Raw genomic sequence first — 19,680 nt, 5'->3', positions numbered from 1 at the left:
TTTTACAAATGAAGTAGCTAATTGTTTTAGTAATAAAGGGAATTCCATCGGGTCCAGGGACCCTTGGACGCATCTAATGCTTCTAATGCTGTTACAATTTCATGTACAGTAATACCGGATATTGAAATATCATTTGTCTGATCAGGTAAATAATGAAAATAATCACGATCATAAACAGCACCAAGAGGTTTGTAAGTGCTTTGGAAAAAATTCGCGAAATAATTGCAAATTTCCTGGCTATCATGGCTAACCAATTCTTTAAATTTCATGCATGATGGAAAAGTATCCGATTTCTTTTTCTCTTTGACAAAGTTAAAGAAGGTTTTAGGATCCTTTTTATATTATTTTCTAAAATCCTATTATAATTTTCGTATGCTTCTGATATTTGATCGTCAAGCTCCCTGCATATTTCAATATATTGTTTCAGATTATCAGAAGTTCGATTTTTCCTATATGTTTTATGCATTTTTTGTTTACGATTTCTTAGATTTCTTATCTCACGAGTGAACCAGACCGGATTCTTAGAATTGTTGAAAACTTTTTGCGTTTCTTAGGTACTAGCTCATCTACTAACGCAAACAGTGTTTGATTAAAAAATGTAGACTGCTGTTTATATCTAAGTTACTATTGAGTATTGTTTGCCACTCCAACTGCGTCAAGTTCATTTCTCATTTTATCAAAGTCACAATTGTTGAAGTCATTCACCATTTCAAATGCACATTTATTCAACGAGTGCTGGCAGAATTTATTATTAATGAGTATTCAATTGCTGTGTGGTATTGTTCGTTTTTCCACAAAAGATGCTGGGCCTTATCAACATTGAAATGTTCCGTACAGTTAGTGAAGAGAAGATCTAAATGGACATTACGGTCGTTACTGACATGATTCACTTGATTTAATCCCAACTGACTAGATTTATCAAAAAGTTTCATTTTCACCAATGATAGGAAGTAGCAAAGACATATTATCTTCATCTGCAATAAATTCAATTGAGTTTTGATTAAAGTCACCGTATATGTGAATTCTATTTTCTGAATCCATGTCACTCATAACTTGTTCTGCTGTATTAAAAACTTTTCATAAGATTGTTTCTTTGCAAATGAGGGGAAAATAAACTGACACAAATATATGTGTCTCATGGCCAATCAAAACCTTTACCCAAACGTCGTCAAACTCTTTAAATTTTTCCGTTTCAATTAAGTCGGAATCAAATGCGGTATTTACAGCAATTAGTACACCACCACCCGATTTTTTATCAGTTAAAATTAGGTCTCGATCACATCTAAAAACATTGTATTTATTACCGAACTAGTTTCTGTCCAACTAGTTTCAGTACCAATTATAATATTGTAAGCGCATGTACATACTTTATTGTGAATTTCATTAATTTTGCCAGCACCTCGCATGCGGTTAAAATTTTGACAGTATATTAAAATTTCATTAGGGACTTCGTGATCATTTTTACTTGCTACCACAGTCATGTCAGTGATTCTGTCATCGTCACTTATGCTATGAATATTACATTTAATACATGTAGATTCAATACCTTCCTCTAAGGAGTTCGTCAATTCTGGCAAAAACACTGGCAAGCACAGGTCCCAACCAAGCGCATTGGTGATTGATTAGGAGTATTGGATGTCGTTGGACGGTCAGAAGCAGGATACGGGTTCAGAATTTCTCCTCTCTGGAATGCAATTGGTCGATACAGTGTTGGAGGCAGCTGCAAGTAACTCTCTGTCCATCGGTAGGTTAAAAGAATGGTTATCGTCATCACGAAGGGCGAAGTGGCTTCGTTGAGTTGTCATTTTATTATTACTGGTTCTAATAAAATGAGGCACTCTGATGTGTGGACTTGGTGTCGTAAATTTATTAGTTTTATTACGCTCATTCTTGCCATCATTCTTAAATTGCTCAGCATAACGTCGTTGACACCTCTTTTCTTTGCCTTAGCTTTCTCAGATAATCGTTGCTGGTTCAGTCGACGACGCTTACGTGCATCGTAATCAGTCCAATCGGCTTTCCATATTTTCGTAGAACCAAGAAGCCGCCAACCTGAGCTAGTTTGGAGCGATTCTGATTCAGCTTCCGTTTCAGCTAGTTCTTGCAACAAGTTTGGTGGTGATTCTTTAGAATAAGGCGAGCAGTGCCAATGTTGGCCTCCAATGTGTTCACTTCAGTCGCCAAAGATTTTACTTCATTTAAGATATCACCTCCAACAGAAGAGGCCAGTGATTGTAACTCAGTCAAAGCATGTGATACTATTTGTGGCTGACTTGAGTTATGTTCATTGCAATGAGAAGCCATATCCATAGTCAGACTGCTCAGCGTTTGAAATTCACTACAAATTTTTTGAATTCTTCTGTCAAATCTTTTGTCAGATCCTCCATGAAATCATTTATATGCTGTTTAGTGGAGTTCATAGAAATGTTCAGCAGTCCCGTTAAATGATTTTTATTGCAGACAGCTCATCAGCTGACCTATCTGTTTTACTTGTTGTCGGGCTGTTTTCAATTAAACGTGATAATGATGAAACAGCATTTGATAAGTTGGACGAAGTTGTTTTATTTATACACGCAGTCGTTTCTTTGAGCTGCAACTCAATATTGTCAAATAATTCGCCAACTGCACTTAATTTCTTCAGGTCGGAAGCCACTCGAAGATTAGCATCCGTTTGTTCTTTTATTGTGTCAATTAACTGCTGCTGCTGGTGGAGTACCTTGCGGGTGTCTATTCCTGACTTCAAGTTATGCTGGCAGTCGTCGCACAGGGAACCATGTATGACAATATGAAATTTTCCTGATGCCTCTGCACTCCAACGCATGCAGCATGGTAAGTTTTAAAACAAAATTCACACTTCCATAGGAACCGTCGCTGATATTGCACGATTTAACACTGCACTGCATTTTAACTGAACGGCCGCGCGCGACAATTGAAGCAAAAAAATAAAAATAATAATAATTAAAATAAGTGCAGAGCGCTTAAAAATGCGTCCACAACCGACGGCTAATTAAACTCTATTGTCATACAGATTTTAGTAAGTTCTCATATAGAAGTGTACAGAAATCTGACAAACTCTGGGTGAGTATAGTCATATGGAAATGTAGATTTCACTATGGCCGTTTTCTAATCATTAGCATTATTTCAACAAAGTTTTAAAATTTCGTAATTGTAAGTAGAAGTTATTACTTAACCATGCAAATATTAAAACAGTGAACTTTTATACTGGACTGAAGGAACTAAAATTGGCGTGTTGTAATAGCAATGATATTCATATCCAAAACGTGTTTCTTTATATCAGTTCTACAGCAATGAAGCCAAATAACTTCAGGTGGATAAATGTATGCTGAGCAAATAAATCGCTTTTGTTAGGAAATAGTCAAATGTAGTGATTGCAATTATGACATGAGAATTTAGTTTTAAAACTAATGCACTAAGTTGAACGCGATCATGTTACCAATAACATTTTATAAAACTTTTAAAAAGCCGGCTTCATTAAATAACAAATGACTATGACTAAAGAAAAAATGGTTCAATTCTCTCATCTTCAATTTCCCAAAAACAAATTCGGCATTTCGGCATAATCAACCGTTCAACTTAGTGATATACCCCACTCACTGTGAAAATGATTGTGCCGAGGCACAAGCTAGATAAAGCTCGCATACTGCACACCTTACTGATTGCAACGATATAAGTCTTCATCGATGATAGCGAGAATAAATTCAGAAAACGGCGTCGGTACGCCGCAACTAGATGCTGCACCACCAAACTATCCTCCTTATAACCCCAGCACAGTTAGAATGGCAATGCGGTCTTACCGAGTAGTAACTGAGCAAGAAAAGCGGTGAGCTGCTTCGTACGATCCCCGTCATCATAGCTTGGCTCGTCTGGCATTTACGATAAAAATGAAACAATCGAGTGAACTGCTGTTGATTCGTTCGTTGGTTCCGACGACGCCCCTCTCCATCTGGTTGACTTTTGATGGGTCGGTATATTATTACCCGATTTCGGAGGGATGAGCCAACCGTAGAACGGGACCGTCATCCGTTGCATACATATTGGCAACGAGCTTTCGTTATCTAACCTTTCAAGTGCTTTTGATTACCAGCGTAGCTATCCATCGAGTTCGAAGTATTATTGCCCTTATCGGGAATATGGAATTGGGAATAATTTTATTCGGTTACTTTACAAGCTCGGTTTATGATGATGGAGTAGTCTTTGTATTCGGCCAGAGGATGATATTTGCAAATATTGTTCCTCAAGTCTTTTTTCTATCACGAAAGACGTAATGTTTGTTTTTAGTTTTATATCAGACTTGTCAATATCAAAATATCTAATCATTCGACGAGATTGTCATTTCATAATAACAGGAGTTCTATAGGAATCACCTTTGTGATATACCGAAAAAAATGCCATCGAATATGATAAGTTCTTTACAGAAACAAAAGGAGTCAGATAATCCAGATAATTGTGATGAAGAACTTTCGAAATTTATATAGTCTGTGCAATTATTATATTTAATAGGTCGATTTGTGTATGTGTCTACCTCTATCTCACACCCAGCTGTGAGCGTTGGCAAGTATTACTACGAATAATTTGATCATATATCATGCTCCGTAATGGTACCCTTATTGTTATGAAGACTAGTACTACAAAAATAATGTATAGAAGAAAACAATTTTTTTTTCAGAATGTGTAGGGAATGGGATGTACTATTTGTTCTTAACAGTTACAGGAAAACTTCACAAGGACTACTCAGGGAATAGAAGGTCGAGAAGAGCAACGGTTGGTAACTAATGCGTGAACCGGATACCTTGGACTCCCACAATATCCGCGGCGATAGCAGCAAACGGTACCCTATAGGTTTTATTTATTTATTATCAGACTAAGGCTGGAGTGGTCTGTGCAGTGAATAAAGTTTTCTCCATTCAGCTCGGTCCATGGCTGCACGTCGCCAACCACGCAGTCTGTGGAGGGTCCGCAAATCTTTTCCACCTAATCGATCCACCTTGCTCAATTCTTGTTTCCACCGCATCGTTATCGAGAACCATTGTCACCGGATTACTATCCGACATTCTGGCTATGTACCCGTTCCACCGCAGTCTTCCGATTTTCGCGGTGTGAACCATGTACGGTTCTCCCAGCAGCTGATGCAACTCGTATATCGTCTTCTCCACGTACCGTCCGTCAACTGCACCCCATCATAGATGGTACACAGCACTTTCCTTTCCAAAACTCCCAGTTCGCATTAGTCCTCCACGAGCATCGTCTAGGTCTCGTGTCCGTAGAAAACTACCAGTCTTATAAGCGTTTTGTAGGTAGTCAGTTTACGGTAAGTCAGTACGGCGGTAAACTTTATTCGATCGAAGCGTTTTGCTCAGTCCAAAGTACGTACGTTATATTTTTCGGAGGTCACCAGTGCACGAATTCTTCAACTACCTCGATTTCGTCACCCCCCGATACAAACTCAGGGTGAGTGGCTTGCGTTGTCCTCTCTTGTGTCTTTTCCTATCATGTACTTCGTCTTCGACGGGTCTTGCACTGGAAAAAATCCGTTGCCATATTCATGACTAAAAGGTCATGAAATCATAATGCTAGTTGCTTCATGATATCATGAACACAGTTACTGAAATCATGACCTAAATAATCTAAACCATGAAACTATATTTGACCCCGGGAGTCCTGCTACGTCCCAGAAGGAGACGTGCCTAAGCCCCAAGCTGCTGGTCTATAGCCAACGGCAGCTTCCGGGGTGGGCGCGCAAGGCCTCTTTTCTCCCGGGTCCCAGGGCGTTGTTTGGATAGGGGTGTTTTCGGTGGGGTGCTCCTAATAAGAAAATATTGATTTACCTTTTGATAATTTATTCGGTGGCTACGGGTGACGAGAAATGCCGCCGAAGAGATGGTTCCGGTGAGCAAAGCGAACAATGCGCGTCCGTGCCACGGCCAGTTGTTGTTAGCGGCCGGAAAACTCCAGCGAAAGCGGGAACGGCGGTGGCCGAAGGACGGCTAACAGCTAGGAATGGCTTCGATTACCGCAGGCTTTGCAATAATGGTGGCTGGGTGGCGGCCGCAGTAGCGTCGTGTCCAAAATGGGCTTTGCCGCGACAGAATAAATGCTTGTCGGAAAACGGCGGTGACGGCTGCGAGTAATAGCTTCGGTGCTGGCCGGATTTTAACCGGCTGAGGAACGGCTATGGCTGATACGGCTTGGTTGGCAGGAGGCGGGAGGCGAAGAAACGGGCTTTGCAGCGGCAGAATAAAGTCTCGTGGCAGGACGGCGGCGGCGTCGGCGAGGAATGGCTTGGATGCTGGTTGGTTGGTTCGTTCATCTGCCGAGGGACGGTGATGGCCGGGAATGCTTGGTTTGCAGGAGCGTAGAGGCGACGATGGGTAGCAGCTTTGTGGTTGGCGGGTGGCCTATCGGATGACGGGGTTCACGGCGGATGTATTCAGCGTCTCGTAGACGGCCAGTCGAATGTCGATGGCAGCATGGAATGGCCTATACCCAGCGGGTACTGACGTCAAAAGGTCGGGCCAGAAGCCACGTTGGCGTGGTAGGTCCGTGCTATCGTTTAGCCAGACGGAGCACAATGGCGACGTGGCTTTTTGTTATTTTCGCTTGTATGCCTCCGTTCGCGGTTTAATTGAAACACTTTTGCACTTGGAGTATAATATCCTCCAGAAATAAACCGTTTGGTTTGAAATTTAACCCGAACAAAAAATAATTTTCCGTTGGTGAAAATATAACCGCACCGTCGAAAGACCTTACGAACAATCCCCGATCCATCCAAAAATTCCCGCCAATATCTCTTATTCTTGATCCTGGTTCTCACTCTCGCTACATGACTCGCAAAGCTACCACTTTTATCTCCTTCATCACTCGTTATCAGCGCTTTTGGTAGCAACACTCACCGCAGCCAAACGAGCCAATTTTAAATTGCCCGTTGATCTCTAGCTATACAAATTTTAGCCCTACGACCCCACACCAATTGCCAAAATAGTTACCGTTCGGTAACAACCAAAGTCATGATCTGCACTGGCGTTATCAAAAAACATTCCGCATTTTCATAAACAAAGAACCATGATTCTGAGTCAAGAAATCATGACACTGAGTCATGAAAATTGACGCTGTTTCGTGGAAACATGACTCAAGGTCATGAAATCATGACCTAAATATCTGAATTCAGGGATTCTTCACGTAACGCGAACCTGTCAGATTTTTTTTATTTCGAAGAAACGACTTTCTTGTTTTCGGTGTTCTTGTGATAATAATGTAGGTTTTTTTTCTTTCAAATAAGTAGTGCGCCGCACGCGAGTGATGTTTAAAATTATTCTCTGCCTACATATGTCTGTTTGTTCTCTTACATTCTAACCGCAGTTTGCGATAAAAAAGAAATCGCCTGTAACCCGTTGTTTCGGCCAAATGCGTTCTGTGTTTCGCGGACGAAGGCGTACTGGAAAAGTGTTTGTTCGAGATTTTTTTTTTGAATACCGTGTGGAATTAAATGAGGGTTTGAAATATTGATACTGGCGGCTAATCTATACCAGGAAACAGATTTTCGTAGGGTAATACGTTCAGTGTTTCTAGGGGGACAGAAGCTTATTGAGCTGACTTTTTGGTGGAGTCCAAAGTAAGAATATCAACAATACGTCTTCGCTGGTATACTTCGATAGTCAGCACTATTAATGGATTCGAAGGATTAACTGTTCGAATATATGTATGTACTTATAAGTTATGCATAATTGTTGATTCTAATAATGATTTGTCCATTTGCTTAAAAATAAAATAAATCAAATCCGTCGAAACAATCGGGATCATAAATGACAGTTATCAGTTTCATGAGCTATGATTCTGTTTTCATGACTATAGTTCATGGTTCCGGAGCTCATGCTTCATGATATCATTACTCATTTTGCCACTTTCCGTCATCTAATTTCAAAAACGTAACGCCAGGGTTACGTTTCGGCAAAATTAGTCATGATTTCATAACCTTTTTTCATGGTGTATTTTCATAACATGAAAATACACACTTTTCCTGAAATCATGACTCATTTTGCCACTTTTTAGTTCCTGTTTTATACCCGTGTGGACGGCGCGAGGAGATTAGCTAGGCGAATATCAGCTAGTGTACACAACCTCGCTGTAGACGGGATATGGGGAGGAAGCAGGCGCCAAATAGATGTAGCTGATCTTGTACTGTAGATACTTGTCGTTTAATTAATAGAGAGCTGTAGCTGCTGGAAAAAGTATCAGTCAGTAGCCTTCCATTGAGTGGTATAGGGGAATCTAATATTTTTTGTGAAGGTGTTCTATTAACTATCTCCGATATTTTCATGTCTGTTCCTCTCTTACTAATTTAATAATAAGATGATATCGATTGTGCATCACAAAGAACCTTGGCTCCGTATACTTGCCTAAGCCTACCAAATAAACGAACTTGAAAAAAAAAATCATGTCTGATGGAAGGTATAAAAATATGATATGAGTTTATAACCTAAGTTGGGTTTCGCGTTCTAAACAAATAACTTTTGTAAGCAGAAAAATTGAACTGTTTGCGAACCGGAAAGGAAACTGTATTTTTGTCCCGGGTATCCCGGGATTTTCGGGATTTCAAAAATAATATCCCGGGAATCGGGAAATCCCGAATTTTCCTAAATCCCGGGATTTTTTGTCCCGGGATGTCCCGGGATGGAAACTCTAATCAGAAACTATGAAAAGGCTGTCCACAAACCACGTAGACCGAAATTTCACATTGACAAACCCCCCTCCCCCTAGTAGACTTTCGTAGACTTTTCCGAAACCCCTCCGCACACCCCTTGAAGTCTACGTAGACCTTTCCAGAATTTACAAAATATCATATGTTATAGAAAAAAAAAAGTATTCAAGTCCATTTCAATATGTAAACATTACAATAAAATTCGAATTTCAAACATAACAAAATCAAACTGAACAAAATACAACAAAATAAATCTCAATTTTTCATGATTGATGACTTGTGAAGGAAGTCAGATTTTTTCATTTTTTTTTTTAAAAGGCGTTTAATTTTGATACACATAGTTAAGTTTCCCATTTTAACCTTAGTAAGATGTTGGGGTCAATATGACCCAAAACGAAACTTTAAAATAGAATAACTTTTTACTTGATAATCCGATCGTTCTGAAATTTCTTGACTTTTAATATTTTGTGGAAATGAAGCATCTGACATGAAAAAAGTATTTTAAGGTGCAACAGGAACGGCCCCACAAAAAAAGTTACGAATAAGATGTTAGGGTCATATTGACCCAGAAATGTAAATGCTTATAAAACAGTCAAATTATAACCGAATTGCAAAGTTTATATACCGTTCGAAAGATAAACTCATCAATTTTGTGGCTATGTGATGATATGCTGGTTCTGGAGACAATGGCCACCGGGAAACGACTTCCACGGGGACCTTGTCGGTCATATAAGGGGAGCATAAAAATCGCTCCATATATGCCATTCGATCGCTAATTCTTCATATATTCTCTTAAAACGGTATTGTATGGTCCATGAGAGGGCTTCCGACGAAAGTGGCCACTCCTGGTACATGCAAGGTGCCCCCGGGGAACCCGCAGGAGGGGACATTTCCGTTTTAGCACCAAAATATACCGTGCGGCGGCTCAGTCGTTATGATTTTCCACAAAATAGATGATAATGCGCTTGAAATCGATAAAAGACCACATTGGCCACTCCTGGTACATGCAAGGTGCCCCCGGGGAACCCGCAGGAGGGGACATTTCCGTTTTAGCACCAAAATATGCCGTGCGGCGGCTCTTTTGTCATGATTCTCTACCAAATAGATGATAATGCGCTTGAAATCGGTAAAAGACCACATTGGCCACTCCTGGTGCATGCAAGGCGCCCCGGGGAACCCGCAGGAGAGGATATTTCCGTTTTAGCACCAAATTATGCCGTGCGGCGGCTCTTTTGTCATGATTTTCCACCAAACAGATGGTTATGCGCTTGAAATCGATAAGTGACCACATTGGCCACTCCTGGTACATGCAAGGTGCCCCCGGGGAACCCGCAGGAGGGGACATTCCCGTTTTAGAACCAAAATATACCGTGCGGCAGCTCTGTCGTCATGATTTTCCAAAAAATAGATGATAATGCGCTTGAAATCGATAAAAGACCACATTGGCCACTCCTGGTACATACAAGGTGCCCCCGGGGAACCCGCAGGAGGGGACATTTCCGTTTTAGCACCAAAATATGTCGTGCGGCGGCTCTTTTGTCATGATTCTCCACCAAATAGATGTCATTGCGCTTGAAATCGATAAATGACCACATTGGCCACTCCTGGTACATGCAAGGCGCCCCGGGGAACCCGCAGGAGTGGACATTTCCGTTTTAACATCAAAATATGCCATGCGGCGGCTCTTTTGTCATGATTTTCCACCAAACAGATGGTTTGGCTATGCGCTTGAAATCGATGAATGACCACATTGGCCACTCCTGGCACAAGCAAGGTGCCCCCGGGTATTCCGTATGAGAGGACATTTCCATTTTAGCACCAAAATATGCCGTGCGGCGTCTCTTTCGTCATGATTTTCCACAAAATAGATGATTATGCGCTTGAAATCGATAAGTGACAACATTGGCAACGCCTGGAACCTATGATGGGGCCCCAGGGAACCCCTAGAAGGGGACATTTACATTTTTAAACCAATATAAGCCGTGCGGCGGCTCTTTTTGTGTTTTCCCATCGAACAGATGGACGTGCGCTTGAAATCGATAATTGACCACATTGGCTACATTTGAAACCTATGAGGCTCCCGCGGAGAACACGTAGAAGATGGCATTTCCATTTTTACACCAACATATGTCATGTGGCGGCTATTTCGTCGTGATTTTCCTCCAAATAGGTGCCCTCGAAATCGATTATTGACATATTGTCCACCCTTAGAACCTATGAGGTGCCCCCGGGAGCCCGTATAAGAGTACATTTCCATTTTAACACCAAAATATGCCGTGCGGTGGCTCTTTCTTTGTTATTTTCTACCATACAGATGGTCATGTGCTTGGAGTTGATTAGTGATATTGTCTACTCTTGGAACCTTTGAGATGCCCTGCGAACCTGTAGGAGAGGACATTTTCATGGTTATATCAATGTACTGTGCCGCTTGCGGCAGCTCTATCTTCGTCTATCATTGTCTACCCTGGCCACAAGTCTTCAAAAAGCTGGTTATGCGCTTGAAATTGTTCTTCATTTGAAATTGAGTATACTGAGTCAAATTAAAAAATAGTTTCTGGGCTACTGTGATGATTCCTTCGAACAGCTCTCCAAGGATTTTCTATTCCGCATCTCGATATTACCATTAGTCGATGGTCCCTTCAATATCGATTCATAGAAGTTTGAGGTTTTCACCGATCGCCGTGGACAATGATATGAAAACGCAACATTTTGATATAAAATAATCTCTCTTTCTGTGAGACTCCTGCGGGTACCTTGTAGGTGGTAGATATTAAGTTCAGAATGAATGACCTATTTGATAGAAAAGAAAAACCGAGATTAATCCACCTAGCAGTGATGATGCCTTTTCTCGTGCATTATAAAATATCTTAAAAGAATCACATTGGAAAGGTCAAAAAAGCTCTTTAGTAGAATAGATTACATTTTTTCGATCATTTTGCATGTTTTTGCATTAGTTAAAATGCATCGCCATCATTTTCGGAAAAAAAATTTATGGTTTTAATTTTTTTTTTCCAAGGGTCCCCCCTTGGGAAAAAACAATGATTTTTCAATAATTCCGAAATGCAATGTCCGATCAAGCCAATTTTCAATAGCAAACAATGGAACTGCATTCCCCGTTGAATACAACTTGTTGCGAGTAAATCGGATAATGCTAAGTTCCAAAAAGTGTGTCTACAAAATTTGTACACATACACACACACACATACATACATACATACACACATACAGACATCACCTCAGTTCGTCGAGCTGAGTTGATCGGTATATAACACTATGGGTCTCCAACCCTTCTATCAAAAGTTCTTTTTTGAAGCAATCATATAGCCTTTCGGTACAACTTTGTTGTACGAGAAAGGCAAAAAGATTAATCTACCTAGTGGTGATGGTGCCTTTATCGTTCTTTCAAAAGGGTTGAGAAATATATAAGAAAAGTCTAATATAACACTAATAGGTAGATAGCTCTTATTTTTCATATTTGTTCATTTGCAAAACTTTCTGCTGAACGCAACTTATTGCAAACCAATCGGATGAGCATAAGTGCCAGAAAAGTGATTTTCCCATGTAGCTGCTGAAATTAGTATTTTGGCCATAACTTCGGAGCCCATAGTCCGATCTGGCCAATTTTCAATAGGAAACAATAGGGCGGGATTTTCGTCGAATGCTATTTACTGCGAGCAATTCGGTTGAGGAAAAGTTCCTCAAAAGTGAGTTAGATTTTGTGTGCACAGACAATTTCAATGAATTCTTCAAGGCACTCCACAATTACCGAAATTGGGCCTGGGGTTCCCCCGGGTTGATATTAGATTTCAAGAGCATTACCAACTATTTGATGGAAAATTATAGTGAAAGAGCCGCTGCACGGCATGTCTTTAAGGGCCGATGTCCACGTAAAGTTTTTTTTTCACACGTAAACGTGTGCACTACTACATTTGATGCCGGATACCTTGCGTGGACGCGGCGTGCACGCAGCTTGAAAACACGCTACGTGGGCATCGGCCCTAAGTAAGAGTAAGAGTAAGAACGGAAATGTCCTCTTCTATGAGCTCCACGGCGGTACTTCATAGGTTCCAAAATGGAAAATGTGGTCACTTATTCATTTCGGTATAAAAACGGAAATGTCACCATCTACGGGTTCCCCGTGGGCATCTCATTGGTTCCAAGAGTGGCCAATGTGGTTGTTTGGATTATGGGTGAAGAAAAACTTCTCTGTAGCGGTTTTGGTGATACGCTCAAAGCTGTAATAGATAGTGTATTTAAGTTTCATTGTGGGTTAGATTCGTGTGCTATTAGACTTTACATTAATTTTCCCCTTCCAAGTACTCAGCGCAATGAGCTCGTAGCTATTTCTTCTAACAGGTCCTACTATAGATATAGCATATTAGGTTTAGCTTGGCAAAAGAGTTTTGCGGTTACACTTACAGTCCTATTAGAAATGAATCGATGTCGAAATACGACCCTAGACCAGATAGCATTTGACTCCCACAATCTCTAACCTAGGGGATACAAATTAATCAATTACTGCATAAATTTCACTACGAAACGCAATCTTACAAGTATTCAACTGAACAATTCCCTACACTGTAGATCACTAGCTCAAAATAACGATAATATCAAAGAATTCAATAAGTTTTATATTATCAACAAGTAACCGTTCGATAACACGTTTTAAAACGCTCGATGGCAATCCATATATGATCTCCTCATTATCTACGTTTGACGTCGCCTCATCTCTTTCGTATTGTGTTTGCTAACTGCATACTGTCTCGCTGTCGGGGGATTCCCCGCTGTACAGTTCAATCCTGTTGGTTCGAACACTCCCCAGCCCATAAACCCTGGTCTACATGCTCTCCGATGGCTTCACCAGGTTTATCATCCAGTTCGAGAACCGCCAGCTTCGCTACGGGTCTCTTAAAGACTCCTCCATTCGTCCTAACTATTGCTTGCCGCACACGCCCATCGCGTCCAGCGAAGACTTCTTCGATTATACCTCGAACTCCTGTCTCGCCTTTCCCATAATCCATGATGAAAACCAAATCCCCTACTTCTAGTCTTCTACCTTCCTCGTGCCATTTACTGCGTTGATTTAGTGTCGGAAAATACTCTTTACACCATCTATTCCAGAACGCATTCGCCAGTGACATAGACCGCTTGTAGCTGCTCCTTAGCTCGTCTGCCATAGTAATGGTAACCTTGTACGGTTCGTGTTGTCCAGAGGTACTGCGGGCAGCAGGGACCATGTCCAAGGGCTTGACGACCCCTCCCCAGCCGTCTGTGAGTCAGGGAGAACTGCCTAGGGCGTGGTGGGATTTAGCAGTGGGCTCTGCTAAAATCCTCCCAAAACCACAAGTGCCCGTAAGCGGACTCTATCAAAGCGACTGTGTGCCGCTTCAAAAGCACAAGCCCAGGGAGGGAGTGCCAACTGGCATGTGGAGTGTCCCTACTTCGGTAGGGTAGTGCGTGAGCTGCTTCGGCAGGGAGTGAGTGATCTGTTTGTGCTGAGGCAGGAGTGTCATAGCGAGTCGCCGCCGCTATGGCAGCCTCGAAGCGCAGCAGAAGTCTGAGTATGGACTGCACATGCTAAGGTAAGAGTGTCGTAGCGTTGCTACCGCTATCGACACCTCGAGGCATGGCAGTGGAGTGTTAGAATAAGTTGTGGAGTGTACCTACTTCGGTAGGGTAGCGCGTGAGCTGCTTCGGCAGGGAGTGAGTGATCTGGTTGTGCTGAGGCAGGAGTGTCATAGCGTGTCTCCGCCGCTATTGTCACCTCAAAGCGCAGCAGAAGTCTGAGTATGGACTGCACATGCTGAGGCAGGAGTCGAGGTATCCCATCGACACCTCGAGGCATTGCAGTGGAGTGTTAGAGTGAGCACCAGAGAGGGTCACATGGAGCGAATGGTCTTTGGAGAAGCTGCTTCGGCGGCAGGGTAGCAGTGGGTTGTACCCACACACCTACAGTTGTGCACATGTGGTGCATGGGGAGTGTCCCTGCTTCGGCAGGGTAGCGTATGGTCTGCTTCGGCAGTGGTGTGATTGATCTGCTCGTGCTGAGGCAGAGTGTCGTAGCGCAATATCTGTAGGCCCAGGCAGTTACCGCTATTGACACCTCGAGGCATGGCAGCGGAGCGTCCGGGAGAGCATCCAAGTAAGACTCAAATGGAGTGAATGGGGTGCGAGTCAGTCTCGCGTGGGACGAGTGCCTGTGTGAGCGATAATGAGTGAGTACGCTTAGTACTGCCGTCCCCCCAGAAGTAGTACTGCGAGGTAGTTCCTGGGGGAAACGATGGTGGAGCCCAAGGGAGTTTAGTCGGTATTACCGGTATGGTCGAGTCCGACACTCCAGTACACTTCCGTGTGGTAGTTTGGCAACTACAATGCACGTGTACTGGGTTAGTGTGTAAATGCATTCTCCCTTGTAAAAAAAAGAGGTACTGCCGAGAAGGAAATGGTTTGGTGTAATTGCATCCATTTCATTATCTTCTGTTCCCGCATACGTCAGTGGTCGGGAATTAACCAAGTACTCTGCTTCCGCTAAAGTGGTCGCCAGAATTTCGTCGTTCATTCGACGACCGTCATTAAGCATCTCCATTGCGGCTTTGACAGACCTCACCATTCGCTCCCACACGCCGCCCATATGAGGAGCGGATGGCGGGTTGAAGGTCCACTTAGTTCTAGCATCGGTAAACGTGTTGGCGCAGTCTCGATCGATTCTTTCCAACTCTTTCCGAAGCTCCTGACTGACCCTTGGAAATTGGTTCCATTGTCCGAAAAATGTGAACTGGAGAACCACGTCGCCGAATGAAACGTCTGATAGCTTGCTTGCAAGATTCAGAGCTTAGACTATACGCTACCTCACAGTGGACGGCCCGTACAACCAGGCACGTAAATAGTGCTACGTAACGCTTCTCCTTGTGCCTACCTACGGTGACATCGATCGGCCCGAAGTAATCAAGTCCTACGTAGCTGAAGGCTCTGACATAGGGCTGCAAACGTTGAATAGGAAGTGGCGCCATACGAGGTAGAACCGGCTTACTTTTCCGTAGCCGACATTTCAAACAATTACGAATAACCTCGGCCACAGCTGTCCGTAGTTTTGGAACGAAAACGCTTGACGTACTTCGTTTACGATGATTTCCTTCGAACCATGTCCGAATCGAACATGATAATCTGCCAATATCTTCGTCGTTATTTCGTGGCTTCTTGGCAATATGACAGGGAAACGGGTACCCCACGCTACAAAGGCTGCTGAGCACGTCCTTCCTTCCATTCTGATGACACCATCTTCGTCCAAGAACGGTGAGTTTTTGTAGAGCTGACTTGACTTTTCGATGTACATCCACTGGTCACGTGGAAGTTCCATATTTCTTTTCAGAATTCTCATCTCATCCGGAAATGCATCGGCCTGAGCGATTCGCCACAATAAACATTCAGCTTTCACTAGCTCTTCTTGCTGGATTGCCACAAATTCTGCTGAAACTGTTAATTTATGATCGTTTTCAGTGTTTATTGCTTCAATGGGTAACCCCATCCGTTTTCGTTTACAGTTAGAGACAAAGCGATACACCATTGCCACTGTTCGCACTAATGTTCGCCATTTAGATATGCGTGTTACGTCGATGATATATCGAGGAATAGTTATATGATGAAGCAGGTAGCATGGTCTTAGCTCCTCCGACACAACGGACTTTGTCTTCGGTTGCTCCGGCCACAAATCTATAGTTTGACGGAGAAAAGGTGGACCATTGAACCACCTACTATCCGGGTCCACGGTAGTTCCAGCTCCCCATTTTGTTATATCATCGGCTACATTCCTCTTCGACGGGACATATTTCCAGCAATTGATATTCGTCGTGTGGATTATTTCCGCTATACGGTGTGCCACATACGGTTTGTACTTACGGCTGTCAGACCTAATCCAGGATAGAACCGTCATTGAATCTACCCACAAGAATACTTCCTGGACCGGGACGGGCAAAGTTGTATGCAGCGTGTTCAACATTCTCGCACCTATCACTGCGGCTTGCAGAATCAATCGCGGTGTCGAGGTGAGCTTGAGTGGGGCGACCTTCGCCTTGGAACCTACCAGGGAGCAGCGGATATCCTCCGCTACTTGGAAACGCAAATAAGCTACACAGCCATAGGCATCGTCGCCGGCATCACAGAATATATGTAGCTGAATACAAGTTACGTCCGCGATGGATTCATTCCCAACCAAACATCTTGGAACTTCTACAATTCCTCTATTGGAAAGAAGTTTTGTCCAACTTATCCATTTGTCGTAGATCTCATCCATCACCGGTTGATCCCATTCGGTGCCACTTCTCCAGGTTTCTTGAATGATGATCTTTCCATGCACCAGGAGAGGAGAAAGGAACCCAACCGGATCGTAGAAGCTCATGACACACTGCAGAATGATACGCTTTGTGGGTCGCCTGTTTCAACTAGGTATGGAATTAATTTTTCTTTCAACCCCATGGAAAAGGTGAACACATCTTCTTCCGGTTTCCAAAGTAGCCCTAACACACGTTCCGAATCTGTCGTTTTATCGTAGCACAAGGTCTTCGTTGTTCGGCCTTCTTCTCCCAGTGCAGTAAGTACCTTAGGTGAATTACTCACCCAATTGCGGATTTCAAACCCACCAAGCGCATGTACCTTCCGCACGTCAAGAGCCCGTTGAATCGCTTCATCTTCGTTGTCAGCACTGTCAAAATAGTCATCGACATAGTGTCGATTAACGATGGCTTCTGCGGCGTCTGGATACCAATTCGCATGTTCTCGAGCATTTGCATCTTTTGTGTAATGTGCACAACAAGGCGAACATTTCGCCCCAAATATGACTACATCCATGATGTAGACGTCAGGAGCTTTGCAAGAGTCTTGTCGAAATAAAAACTTTTGGAAACACTTGTCCTGCTGCCGCATCCGAATCTGAAGAAACATTTCTTTCACATCGCCCCCAAACCCAATTCGCCTTCCTCTGAAGTGGTTGATAATGTCCAACATAGAAACCAACATGTCAGGACCCTTCAGCAACATGTCATTGAGTGAGATTCCTCCTACCTTAGCTGCAGCATCCAACGTTAACCGAATCTTCCCCGGTTTTTTCGCGTTGACCACTACGTTCAATGGTAGATACCACTCTCTACCTATCTCGCTAGAGCTGAGCTCGTTGGCTGTTGCTTTATGCGCATATCCCTTCTTCACAAAGTCGTCAATTGTACAAGCTATCTTGTGTTGCAACTCGGGGTCCTTCTTGAAGCGTTGCTCCAAACTCTGCATGCGCCGGTATGCCATCGAATAGCTGTTCGGAAGACGCACCTCGTCGTTACGCCATAGCAGGCCCGTTTCGAATCTGGTACCCACACGTTTTGTGGTTTGCTCCAAAATAACACGAGCTCTTCGGTCTTCATCGGATTCCACGCGATACGGGCACGTAATTCCGGCCTCTTCTATAGTGAAATAATTTCTCAGTGCTTGGTCCAACGAAACATCACACTGGTGCACACCACAAAAACCATCTGAAGCGATTGAAGCTACTGGTCCACTGATCGTCCATCCTAGTTTACAGCGTAATCCCACTGGCTCTCCGGTTCCACCTATCCGCGATTCCAAAGGTACCATCAAATCGAGGTTGTCCAGGCCGATCAAAATGGTCGGTTCAGCATCATTCTGTTCTTCGACAAACAATCCTTGCAAGTGATCGAATCTTGACACCAGTTTATTGAAATTTACACTTTGTCTTGGTAAATTTAGTCGTTCAACAGTGTGTACATCTGTTAATAAGTATCGCTGGTTCGATTCTCTGCTCGACACCATTAAGCGCACATTCATCGATGTTTTTTCAGTCCTAGTAACTCCAGAAGTCCATGTTAGATCTAATGGTCTTACAGCTCCTTTCAGCCCCAGTTTGGTAGCTACGCTTTTCTCCAATAGTGTCTTGGAAGAACCCTCGTCCAGGAAGGCATAGGTCGCTAACTCACAAGCTCCATTTGTGAGTGTTACCGGAACGACTCGGAATACCACGGATGATTTGGCGCTTCTTTGGTGCACCATGCAATTTGCTTCTTCTGGTTCATCAGCGTTATGAAGTAAGGCATGATGCTTACCATGACAGCCTTGGACGTTGCATAACATCTTATTCCGACAGCGCATACTACCATGACTGTAGAGACACACGGCACATAGTTTTCGGTTCCTCACCAACTGAAGACGTTCGATTGGCTTCAACTTCTTGAATTCCTCACAATTTCGCGCTCGATGCCCGACCTTTGAACACGTGGCGCATGGTTTTTCTTCCCTCATTTTATCCGATTTAGTGTCACCCTCAGGTGTAGCGTTCGGGCCACTGTGTGATAGAAGGAACCCTTTTTGTTTCACCGATGCTTTCTTCTCCTGCTTTACTATGGACTCTGATGGCGCATTCAGAAGTGTCACTTCGCTAGCTTCATCCACCAGATTTTCCATGAAATTCCCAAACGTACGGATCGACACATGCTCCTTACATTTCTTGAAGCGTACCCATTCCAACTTGAAATTAGCTGGCAGCTTCTCCACCATTTCTTCCAATAGGACTGGATTTCTAAGGTGATCTTGTTGGTTCGCCGCCTCTAAATGGTCGCACAGTTGTTGTACGGCAATGCCGAATTTGATGATGGAATCCAATCGGTCAGACTTCGGAGGGTCTATAGCCCGTACCTTCGATATCAACGAACGAATGAGAATCTCCGGCTTTCCGTAGACACGACGCAATGTTTCAATCACCTTTGGAACGTTCGCAGGTAATAGTAGCCTACTGCGGACGATTTCTAACGCTGGACCTTTTAGACTCTCCTGCAGTCGTATAAGGTTTTCTACATCAGAGAACCCATAAGCAGCGTTAGAATTTTCATATGAACTTATGAAAATGGGCCATTCCTCTGCTGCCCCAGTGAACACCGGCAGCTTCTTTGGCCACACTTGCCTTGCTG

This window comes from Armigeres subalbatus, chromosome 2 (genome assembly GCF_024139115.2).
Source record: "Armigeres subalbatus isolate Guangzhou_Male chromosome 2, GZ_Asu_2, whole genome shotgun sequence".
Classification (NCBI taxonomy): domain Eukaryota; kingdom Metazoa; phylum Arthropoda; class Insecta; order Diptera; family Culicidae; genus Armigeres; species Armigeres subalbatus.
The sequence above is the reverse complement of the archived record's forward strand: the minus strand, read 5'-3'. Positions refer to the sequence as shown.